Source organism: Musca domestica, unplaced genomic scaffold, assembly GCF_030504385.1.
Source record: "Musca domestica strain aabys unplaced genomic scaffold, Musca_domestica.polishedcontigs.V.1.1 18, whole genome shotgun sequence".
NCBI classification, from domain to species: domain Eukaryota; kingdom Metazoa; phylum Arthropoda; class Insecta; order Diptera; family Muscidae; genus Musca; species Musca domestica.
Genome location: NW_026712238.1, coordinates 5410446 through 5422201, shown reverse-complemented (window position 1 = coordinate 5422201; position 11756 = coordinate 5410446).

Here is an 11756-nt window from a genome sequence, read left to right as displayed (position 1 = left end):
GAAATCAAAACTTTTGCTCCAAAAGAACCAAATAAAATTAATTTTTATTATTTGTGCACTATATTCAAACCATGTAAGTATCTCTTTAGCAATATATTTTTTTTGAGTTTTGCCTTGTTAAGGCGAAGATCATATGTTTTATGATTTTAAGTGTTTGTTTTCTCTTTCGAGACGAGCTTAATGATCTGAAATTTGCAGTGAAAAGGAAAGCCAGATAGACACCATCACACACTCACCACTATGCGACGCGTTTCGCCGTTGGTTAAGCGGCTCATCAGGCATATTTGATGTGGATGATGGCTTACAAGGGCCGTTCTCTGGAAAGTAGTATATATTTCGAACTTATTGCAAATTAGCATATGCGAATTATACACTAGAAACTCTCCAGGTTGGACTCAAGTTCTATTGGCAGATCTTTTTCACAGCAACGTTTTTTTTTTGGTTTTTTTTTTTTTTTTTTTTTTTGTTTTTTGTATTTGTATTTTTCGTGTAAAAGTCCTTCGGTCCTTCAAAGAACCAATAGGCACTCATTAGAGAAGTGAAATTCGTTAGTGCTTTAGCGTCTTTTTCTAATTTAAGTGTAAATTTGTAATTTTTCATAGAAAAATGCCACGTAAATACAAAGATTTTACCACGGCTGAAGAGTTTGAAGCATTCGTCAATGATTTTGAATGGTCAGTAAGTGAAATTGGCGATATATCAGATTTTGACGACGACAGTCTAGACGATCCCGATTTCAATATAGTGACAAATGATGAGCGAATATCATTGATCAGTTGGAGGATGATGTGTTCGAAAATGTGAACGAATTAGATGCTGAACAAGTTGTGAGTGTGGAACCAACTGCTGATGAGAGTATTCAAAATGAAGACATTGTTGTTACTGGAGATAGCACACGCTGGCATCAAAATGCAACATTTTACAAAGATATCACAATTGACAAGGACTCTTCCGAGTCTAAAAAATGTATCTGGAAGAAAAACCATATGCAGAATCATGAAAGTTGGCTTCAGGTTGGCAGCGATTCTGAATTGACAACAGAAATAATGGCACTAGATTCACCTTTCAAATTGTTTTCTTACCTTGTAAAATTTAATTTCTAATATTGAAGACCAAAGCAATTTGTACGCAATTCAAAAGGATTCATCGAAACCTCTAAATACAACGCCAGACGAAATAAAACGCTTGTTTGGTATTACATATTTTATTTCCGTCTTCAAGTACCCAAGTATCAGGACGTATTGGGGTGAATTTGGCATACCAGCTATTATGAATACCATGACGAGAAATCGATATGACAAGGTACGCCAGTTTTTGCATCTAAATGACAACAGTAAGATGCCACGTCCGTCAGCTCAAGAAGCAGCTCCTTCACGACGACGAATATTGCGTCCACAAAACACTGATTCATCAAACATTGATCGTTTATATAAAATTCGTCCGCTTATTGATGCCCTAAATCGAAACTTTTTCTGTTCCAAAAAGCAGTCGTTTGTGTGTGGATGAACAAATTTGTGCGACAAAAATTAAGCACTATTTGAAACAATACTTGCCAGACAAGCCTCACCCGTTGAGCAATAAGTTATTTTTGATGTGTGACGATATGGGATTCTGCTATAATTTTGAAATTTATTCTGGCAATGAAGACCATGTTTTGGACAATGAACCAGACTTGGGAGCAGCAGCAAATGTTGTGGTGCGGCTTGCTCGTAAAGTTCCGCTTTTCAAGAACTACAGAATTTTCTTCGATAACTATTACACAACTATTCCTTTATTGGCTTATTTACGCACCCAGGGAATCTATGGGCTTGGAACAGTTCGATGTAACCGAATTCCAGGCTGCGAATTGCCAGAAAAATTACCCAATCGATAATTACCCTGCGATACTCCACGAGTACAACAAGTACATGGGAGGTGTTGAGCTCATGGATTCGTGCTTTGGTAGAAGCCGCATAAGAATAAAGTCACGCAAATGGACAAATCGTCTTATATACTATATGATAGACATGGTCATGATAAATCCATGGATTTTATATAAACGCCAATTCTCTTCATCTCCTCGTACAGATAAAATGCTGACTTTGCACGAATTTATCGTAGACGTCAGCAAAGTTTTAGTAAAATCTGGCACACAATTCATAAGGAAAGGACGTCCAAGAAGCACTAAAGGATGTGAGACCCCTGAAAATGTGCCAAAACGAGTTCGAGTAGTAATGCCGCCTAGTGACGTGCGGTTTGATAATGTTGGGCACATCCCGAAATACCTAACAACAGGCAAACCTCGTTGTAAAATGCCCAATTGCACATCCAGAACAACAGTGTATTGCCTTAAATGTGAGGTAGAATTATGTTTCTAATCAACAAAAAACTGCTTTCTAGAATATCATACAAAACATTGAATAAATTAACTGAAATATATATATAATTTAAATGAAAATAAAAAAAATTCATATATAAACCATATACATTTTACTTGTCAAAGGAGTGCCTGGTGGTTCTTCAAAGAACCAACACACAAAACCTCCCCTAAAATGTCCAAAACTCAAAATTGTGAAAAGTCATAGAACAAACGTTGTTAAGAGTCCTAAAATACAACATATAAAATTTTTTCATTGAAAAGAAAAATGTCAGGCTATTAAGGGTTAAAAATGAACTTAGGGTAGGGCCATTGAAATTCCAAAGAGTGCAAGAACTTACATCGCAACAGAAAGAAAATACAAGACTCTAAAGAGCTAAAGAGTTGCTTCGCTTGGCCGAAAGTGGTGAGAAAACATTCGTTGTTCAGCAGTTTGTAAACATACAAAATGATCGTGTTTACTTGTCAAAGAGGTCAGCTGGAAATGTGCATATTCGGTTGGCCACCAGAACTCGCTCTCCACTCTCCACTCGTATTAATCGACCGTGGGATCAGAATAAATGCCGAATATTATCGCGAAAATATTCTGGAAGGTGTATTAAAGCCTTGGGCATGCAAACATTTTGGCCGCAGACCTTAGACATTCCAACATTACGCAGCACCATCGCACTCAGCACGCGCCTCCCAAGATGGCGCACAATGGCCATCAAAATCTCCGGATGGCAATCCGTTGAACTATTGTGTCTGGAGTATTTTGGAAAGCGAGGTTGGCACTAAAGAATACCAAAATGTCGATCGCCTCAAGCAAGAGCTTCGCCGGGAATGGGCCAAACTACCGCAGAGCAACATTAGGGCAGCGTGTGACGGTTTCATTGGCCGTTTGAAGGCCATAATTCGTGCCAAATGTGACCAATTCTATTTCCGACATTTTTGCTTTCATTCAATAAAAATTAAAAAAAAGTGTAAAAATTATGGCGTTTGACTTTGTTGCAGTTTCTTTATCTCACCCTGTACATGCCAAACCTTGTAAAAAATGGCTTGAAAACAAAAGTAACAGTTGCTTGAAATTTGACCTTTCAACGCCAGAAATGGCAGCAGCACCTAAAGTAAACAACATCACCAACAACAAAAAATGACAATAGAAAAAGCTGGTTTTGACACAGTGACATCAGCGGGTAACGAAAACATTTATTAATATTGATGTGATTTAAAAAATTTATTTGTGAGTCCCATTACAAAGTAATGTAAGCAAGCTATCTTTTGCATTACCTGCAGATAAAATATAATGGTTAAAAAGAAAACAAAAATGAGATTGAAGAGTATTTCATTACTATAATGTTTTTATATTGTGTCTTGTGTTCAAGTACATATCAGAATGTGATAAAATGTTCAATTTACATGTTCAATTTACATGTCAAAATAAGTGGCAAAAAAACTAGTGACGGGAGACCCATTATTTGGAAAAGATAGTTTTTGTTGGTAAGATATGTTAAATCGAAACCCTGAATCTTTTTTCAGACTTGGTCGAGTTATGCGAGTACAAAATTTTCTTCACTATGTGGCGATGGAATTTATATCGACTCTCCTCACTATTTCCTTGTTGCAACCAAGTTTCGGGACCAAGCTATTGGATGGAAAGTCGTGGTCGGAGTATCCGCAGTCAGAATCAAAAAATCAATTTCTCCAAAAAATGTCTTTTAAAACTTCTTTCTAAGTAGCATGATCTGATCAATTAAATATTTGCCGGCACACCCCATTAAATCCAAAAAAATGTATTGTTATCCTTTCATCTTAGGTCTTGTTGCCGGTGGTATATGTTGTGGTATTGGTTTAAAGTACTGGCGTTTAAAACCAAGTTTACATTAAGGTACCCGGTGTTTTGTTGTGTATACATGTTTGTATCGGCATGATATTTGGAAAACACAATATTGTGTTAACCTACATTTAGCTCCCTTTTTCTTTGGAAGCAGACTCTTCCATACTGTACTTACTTCTATGCAACAGCTTTTCAGCTGTCACTCTAGTTTGGTTGGCTTTTAATATCAGGGTAAGATGGATGGATAGACAGTGTTACGGTGTGTGAATTGAGGTTCTACGATTCGTTTCTATGTTATCTTGTTTTTCTTTTTTTGTGGTCGCTGTTGTTGATGCTCATTTTTTCTATTTGGGGTTTGATGTACTGGCTCTGTTATTGTTACTACTTTGATACTATTTTTGCTCTGGAATTGTGTTTATTCGTAAACAATGGCAATAAGTTCTTAAGTACCTTAAAATTTTTGAAAAGCAGAAATAAGAAACCACAAGCTGCCTCCAGAAAAGAATCCGCAAAAAGAGAGTGCATAGCGAGACTGATGTCACTATCACCACCATGTCAAAAAAAAAACAACAACAAGAGCTTTGGTATCGCTAATATTCAATGAGAGATGCGTTTGGAATATATTTTCCCATGCGAAGTGTATAAACTTGATGTTGCAAATTTTAGAACAAGTGAGAACATTCGTTCTAGGACACCTAACAGAATCCAGCTCACAATTATGAACTTTCCTGGGCAACAACCTGGTACTAAAGGTGTGAGTACATATTTTGTGAAATATCATAAAAGGAACTCAGATCCGCATTCGAATTCTGCCTTCGTTTTCCTTATAATTTGATATAATTTCAATCTGCTTTACAAATTTGCTATCTTTTTGAATATTTGGTACCATTTTAGCCCATGTAGATGATCAGTTGGTTGCTCAATATATATAGAACTTTCCTTGAAACCCCCTACAAATCTTTAAAAACCGTTGGAGCTAAAATGTTACGAAACTAGAAAATCTGTCATCTGAGTCTCACATGTTCAGTAGGGTTAGTTATCGGTTCCGATAAACAAGATCGGGTTTCCAAGTCAAAATTAAAATTGTTGAAAGATGCTGCGATACAGCCCTGTAAGACACGTATCTTCAATCACCCAGATTGATCAAGACTAGAATAACCCCCTCTTTTCCAAACAGTACAATGACATTAAACTTTATCTCCCTGAAATACCAGCATGATTCGAGTTATGTTCTTTCAGCGGAATACTAAAAGCCATTAACCAGTTAAGATTTGCGTGCCTAAATCTTCCTAGGAGTATTGAAACTGAAATTAAAAAAAAAAAAAAACGGAAAATCTGCAAGGTAGACTATCTGCAATATAGTTCCTCCGTAGTAAGAGAAGAATTTGTAGAAAAATCGTTTGGAACGGATGTCACATATAATAAGAGAGGAAGAAGAGAGAAAGATCAATAATAGCTAAAAGAATTTTGTCCTTAAAGTGTGAGTGTGAAAAATTGGCTTTGTCGCTGACCAGAAACAAGCACGATGAACTTTTCTAACAAAGCACGCAATATAGCAAGATAAGTCCTGGTCCTCCTGGAATATCTATGGCTATTTTTCCTTCTTAGGAATACACTGATAACTGCCACATGAAAATATGGATCTGTATCACGATTATTTCAAACAATAACTCTCAAACACTTGTTGACAAAATAACTTTATTCAAAACGACCCCAAAGTATTATTAATTCAAATTTGATTTATGTTTTTCTTCAACTTCTAACATGAAATGTCTCAAAATTTTCTCTCCACAATTGAGCTAACAAAGTAAAGCTGGAATTCTATTGTCCTATACAATATTAGGTTGCACGTTTTCATGTTAATACTTAAACTTATTTGCGTATTTGATTTGAAAGTGCAACATGCAGCACTACCATACACCATGATCGTCTATAGTAAAAGCAGAGAGGGAGAAAGAGAGGCAAAAGAAAGGGGACATAATAAGTTTAAGTTGCTGTAAGGAAAAACCGAAATAAAAACTAAACTCAAGTCAAACATAAGCGTTATATTTTGGAGAAGTCTTTTTTGTTTGGTTTTTCCTTGTAAAATGGAAATTTGCAACATGGTAAAAGGATTTTCCAAGCTCATGGTTAAGATATTCGCTAATGAATGAACTAGGCAAAACATTTAAGGCGTTCTGGGGGAAATCGATTGAAAATGGTTCATTGCCAAATCCATCTCACAGCCAGTGGTGGTTTGTCTGGAATTTCAGTTTAATTTTTATTACCATTGTTTGGCATTAAATGGACTGTTAAATTATGAAAAACTGTGAACAACGATTTTATTATGAAGGTTCCGTTGAAAATGGAAGACAACTTGATACACCTCCGCAGCCAAAAGGCTGAGACAAAAAAAATATAGAATGTTCATAATTTAATAAATTTGTCATGAAATAATTGCAAGGGACCATAACCCATTCCTTGAAATTCGTACTTTGTGAACAATTTTCTATGGAGAATTTCAAAGATTGAAAGTATTTCATAAACTAAAAAACATGCATTATACATTTAATGCAGCCAGATTTAGCACCTGGTTGCTGGCGAAAATCATTGCCGATAAGAGCAATGATTTTTTTTTTAAAGAATTGCAAAAAGTGAAAAATTTAAGCGAAGTACCAAAAAGACAACAGGAGTGGTTCACAGAAAGAGAAGAAGCTCAGTAGCTCATAACAAAGGAATGCAACCTACGAAAAACGTATGGTTTCTCAGGTACTTAATCGAGCATAAAATACAACAACTTCACAGCTGCAGTCCTCATACAAACAACTAAACAGCCAGTCAACCAACAAACCTGCCAGTCAGTCAGCAGACAAACACACAGTTCTAGTATAAATCGAATACACAGATTACACACTTATTGTACGCGTGCTGAGAATTACAAGAATCCATTACGTCGACCATGGAATAATAATGAACACTTCTCGTTCCCCATAGGAAAAGGTAACCCATCTCGGCCGACCGATCGACTGCCAAACACGTCGTCCAAATGCAAAAATATTGGAGTATAATATTGGTAGCAGATGCCTCAGATAGCTGAGCAGGGACCCCATACAGATGGTGTGATGAAAAACCATGTTAGTACGGAGAACCTTGTGAGCCAACCTTGTTTCATGGTTCAGTGAATGACAGTCTTAATTATCAACAAGGGCGGCATCCTAAGATTGCAAATACGTAAAGATAAAACAAAAAATGGAACAAGTAAAAAAGCTGTAAGTTCGGCCGGGCCGAACTTTTAATACCCTCCACCATTTTGGTACAAATTTGGCAATTTCCAAAAAAAATAAAATCCGTTAAAAATTCAGTTAAAATCTTAAAAATACCGAATGCTTATACGACGACGTGGGCCTGCTAGGCAACTTTTGTCATAAGTTATTACAATATTTTAATGCGAAACTAAAATCATCAAAATACCGAATATGGGGGGTACCGTTATATGGGGGCTACACGAAGACGTGGACCTGCACAGATAATTTTCCGTGGACCTATATGGCCCATTTTCTGTTTTATGCTGCAGTATCTATTACGAACTTCAAATACCAAATTTGGAACGATTTCGCTAAATAATGTCGCTAAAATCATCAAAATACCGAATATCGGGGGGTACCGTTATATGGGGGCTATTTGATAACTTGATCCTACATGGCCCATTTACGAACTTAACCTGCCTACTGACAAAATATACATGTGTGCAAAATTTTAGCCTTCTATCTCAATTTGTTCGAAAGATAGCGTGATTACAACAGACAGACAGACAGACAGACAGATGGACAGGGCTAAATCGTCTTAGAATTTTACGCTGATCAAGAATATATATACTTTGTTGCGTCTGACATGAGTATTTCGAGGAGTTACAAACGGAATAACAAAATTAATATACCCTCCATAGTATGGTGGAGGGTATAAAAATCAAACTGGTACCATAGGAGTTAAGAAGAAAGAACTAACATTTTCAAGCACATAACCCATACACTCAACAATCATCCATCCATATCATTGCTTAAATGCCAAGGCAAAACAACACCTTGTACACGTTTTCACCTTAACTCCTCTTGTTTGCCATTCCACCTTTATCCAGATTTTTCACATGCCCGTCATGTATTTTAAACGTGCAGAACGAACAACCTTTTATATCTTTTTGTTCTATTACAACTTTACATACTCCTGTGTTTGTTTTGCAAAAAAAAAAAAATATTGAAATTATGTTTATTAATGTGCAGTTGTTTCGCAAACGCAAATCAAAATGATGCCACAGGTGTAATGTAAATTGTTGGCTATTAATTTTTCTTCAAACAAAAGGAGATTGGGAAATGGAACAATTGAGAATTTTTAAAATGGCAAAGGCAATGGAGAATAATTTCGGTAAATGATTAGATGATTACTAAATGCATTACACTGTAATATAAGTATTTACAAGATATATTATCAATTTGAGCTTAAATTTAGAAGTTTCCGACTTGAACCTGTAGTCTCACAATATGGTTAAATTATAAAAACCTGATATGGGTTTTAAAATTGTCTCCTATATAGGTGGTGTGGGACTATAATGCCTACTATTTATGGTACAGCATGTGGTTGAGTAACATGTCAGACAATTGCTTTGAAATATTTGCACAGGTATTTGCTATAGATTGAGATTTTGGTGCCATAGTTCAACCAAATTATCAATCCTTGTGGCATTTGGGATTTTCAGTCAGTTGTTATACTCCTTTGGTGTCCTAAGGGTTTCGATCCTAATTTCCAACCAAATCAGATGCAATTTCGTATTTAGGGTTGTCAGTTAGTAATTTAATTCTTCCAAAAAATGTCAATACTGGTCCATATTTTGATGTTGCCCCAATATGATGGTGTTTTCCGATTTTCGGTAATTTAAGGGGTTTAGTCCCCATTTTAAACAAAATTAGGTGTAATTTTAAATTTCGGGCTTTTTTATACCCTCAGCCATATGGCTACAGGGGGTATATATCATTTGATACGGTCAAAACGTGCCCAGTCGAAATAATGGTTTTAGACCCTAGGTCTCTTTGGACCAAATCCGTTTCAGAACATTTGGAGTCGATCTACCGATGTCCGTCCGTCTGTCTGTCTGTCTGGCTGGTGCGCACGATAACTCTCGAAGGGAGTATCCGATTTGATTCAAACTTAGTACATCGTAATATTTTTGTCAAACTTAGATCGAGTTCGGAGATGAGCAATATCGGCCCACTCCTTCTGGTACCTCCCACACAAAATGTCAAAATTTTCAAAGAAAATAATTTATTGCACAGAAAGAGAAAGGATAATCCGATTTTGCTCGAACTTTGCAAATCCTCATATTTTCATCAGTGCTAGATTATGTGCGAAAATGGACAATATCGGTCCATTCCATCAAGTACCTCCCCCACAAAGGGTCAACATTTTGAATAATTATAACTCTTAAATAATGTGATGTAAGGATCAGAACGTCTTCAAATTTCATACATTTCAATATTATTATAAACCCAAAATCTGGTATTAACATGGGATGTATCGGACCACTCCTTCTGGTACCTCCCCCACAAAGTGACGAAATTTTGAATACCCATGAAGCTCAAACAACGCCAAATTAACATCAGATTCCATTTAGACTTGGCACATCTAAATATTTCTATCAACACAAGATCAGTTATAAAGGTGGTATAGATTGAACCATTACTTCTCCCTCATACATAGGGTTCAAGATTTTGTAAAACAAAACACTCAAGTAAAGAGAAATAAATATCCAACTCTCTTCAAATTTCACACACACAAATATTTTTGCTAACACAAGATCTGTTGTGAAGTTGATATATATCTGCCAACCCCATTCTGGGGTCACAATTTTCAATAATTATATCTGTTATAACTTTCGAAACAATTTAGCAATACTTTACTATTTGCTATTCTCAAATATTTCTCTCAATAAGAAGCCTGATATGAATATGAAATTTATCGGTATTTATGATTTCCCATAAAATTGGATATAAATATCCTTTCTTGTAATTTTACCCAATATTTCGCTCAATATGTTTTATTTGTATCAGATGAAGTATAAAAGTGGAATATTTCGGTAGAGTATAAAGTGAAGGAGTGAGTCGATATAAGCCATACCAGGAATGTCGGAATATTGATATCCTATTTTTGGGTCCGATACAAAATGGACAATATTGGCCCTTTCCTTCGGAACCTGCTCCATAGAGGGTCAAACGTTTGAATAATTGTAACATTAGTCAAATTATATTTAAATAATCGAACACAGGCTGAGGGTATATATCTGTCGGCAATACCGACTGATACTTTTTGTTTTTTTTTTTTTTTTGAGGAATTTAATTTCTAAGAGGTTAGTAATCTTCTTCGAAGTATATCTTTTATTTTCCCAAAACAGTTGAATACAATTTTAATTTTTTTCAGCAGAACAAGGTAAAATTTGAGAACATTTCTGGTTGCTAATTTGCATCATGTTTGTGGCAATCCTTTTTTGCAATTGCTACAGACGCAGTTGCCTCATTGTCTGAGTAACATTTTCTGTAAATTTACATATTATTAGTTCTGTTTTTTTTTTTGTTTTTTTTTTTTTTTTTTTTTTTTTTTTTGTTTTTTTTTCTGTTTTGCTTTTTCTCTGCCAATGTCACTCGCATGCACTTCCACAAAGGTTAGTATGCTTCAGCAGAAGCTACTATTAGGCTTTTTGTTTTTCTGTTTATCCGAGGTATTTAATGTTTTAAAAACAATATATACAAATGTTTTCATAATACAGGGTGATAAAAAAAACTGCAACGAAGTCAAACGGCATAATTTTTATTATTTTTTTTTTTAATTTTCAAATCGGAAATAGCCCAAATGTTGCTCTGCGGTATTTTGGCCCATTCTCGGGGATCCGCTTGCTTAAGGTGATCGAAACTTTGGCATTTCTTAGTGTTTTAGTTTATACACGGTCGAATAATACGAGCGGAGAGCGACCATCGGCTGTTATCACCATAGCCGGCGCTTGAGTTCTGGTGGCCAATCGAAGGTGCATATTTTCAGCTGACCTCCTTGGCAAGTAAACACGATCATTTTGTTTGTTTACAAACTGCTGGACAACGAATGTTTTCTTAACGGAGAAAACCAAATTCTGCAGTTCACCACTTTCGGTCAAGTGAAACGAAGCAACTCTTTAGCTCTTTTGAGTCTATTTTTTACTGTTGCGTTGTAAGTTCTTGAACTTTTTGGAACTTCAAGGGCTTTACTCCGAGCTTTTTTTTCAATATAAAGAAATCGCACTATATAAAGAAATAACACTATTACGCTTGAATTCTATCACGAATAACTTTTTTTCTGGAAAATTCTCATCAAAATGCTTTTGTACGCTTGTAAACAATATAATGAGCTGCCACTGAAATAATTTTAACAACTGTCGGACAAGTGGCTTAGAAATGACAGCAGTCTAAAATTGGTTGCAGTTTTTTCATCTCACCCTGTATTTAGCAAAAGCTTCACAGTGGTGTGTTGTTTGTTGCAAAATGAAAAACTAAAATGAAAAAACAGACAGACAATGCTTTCTGAGAATGG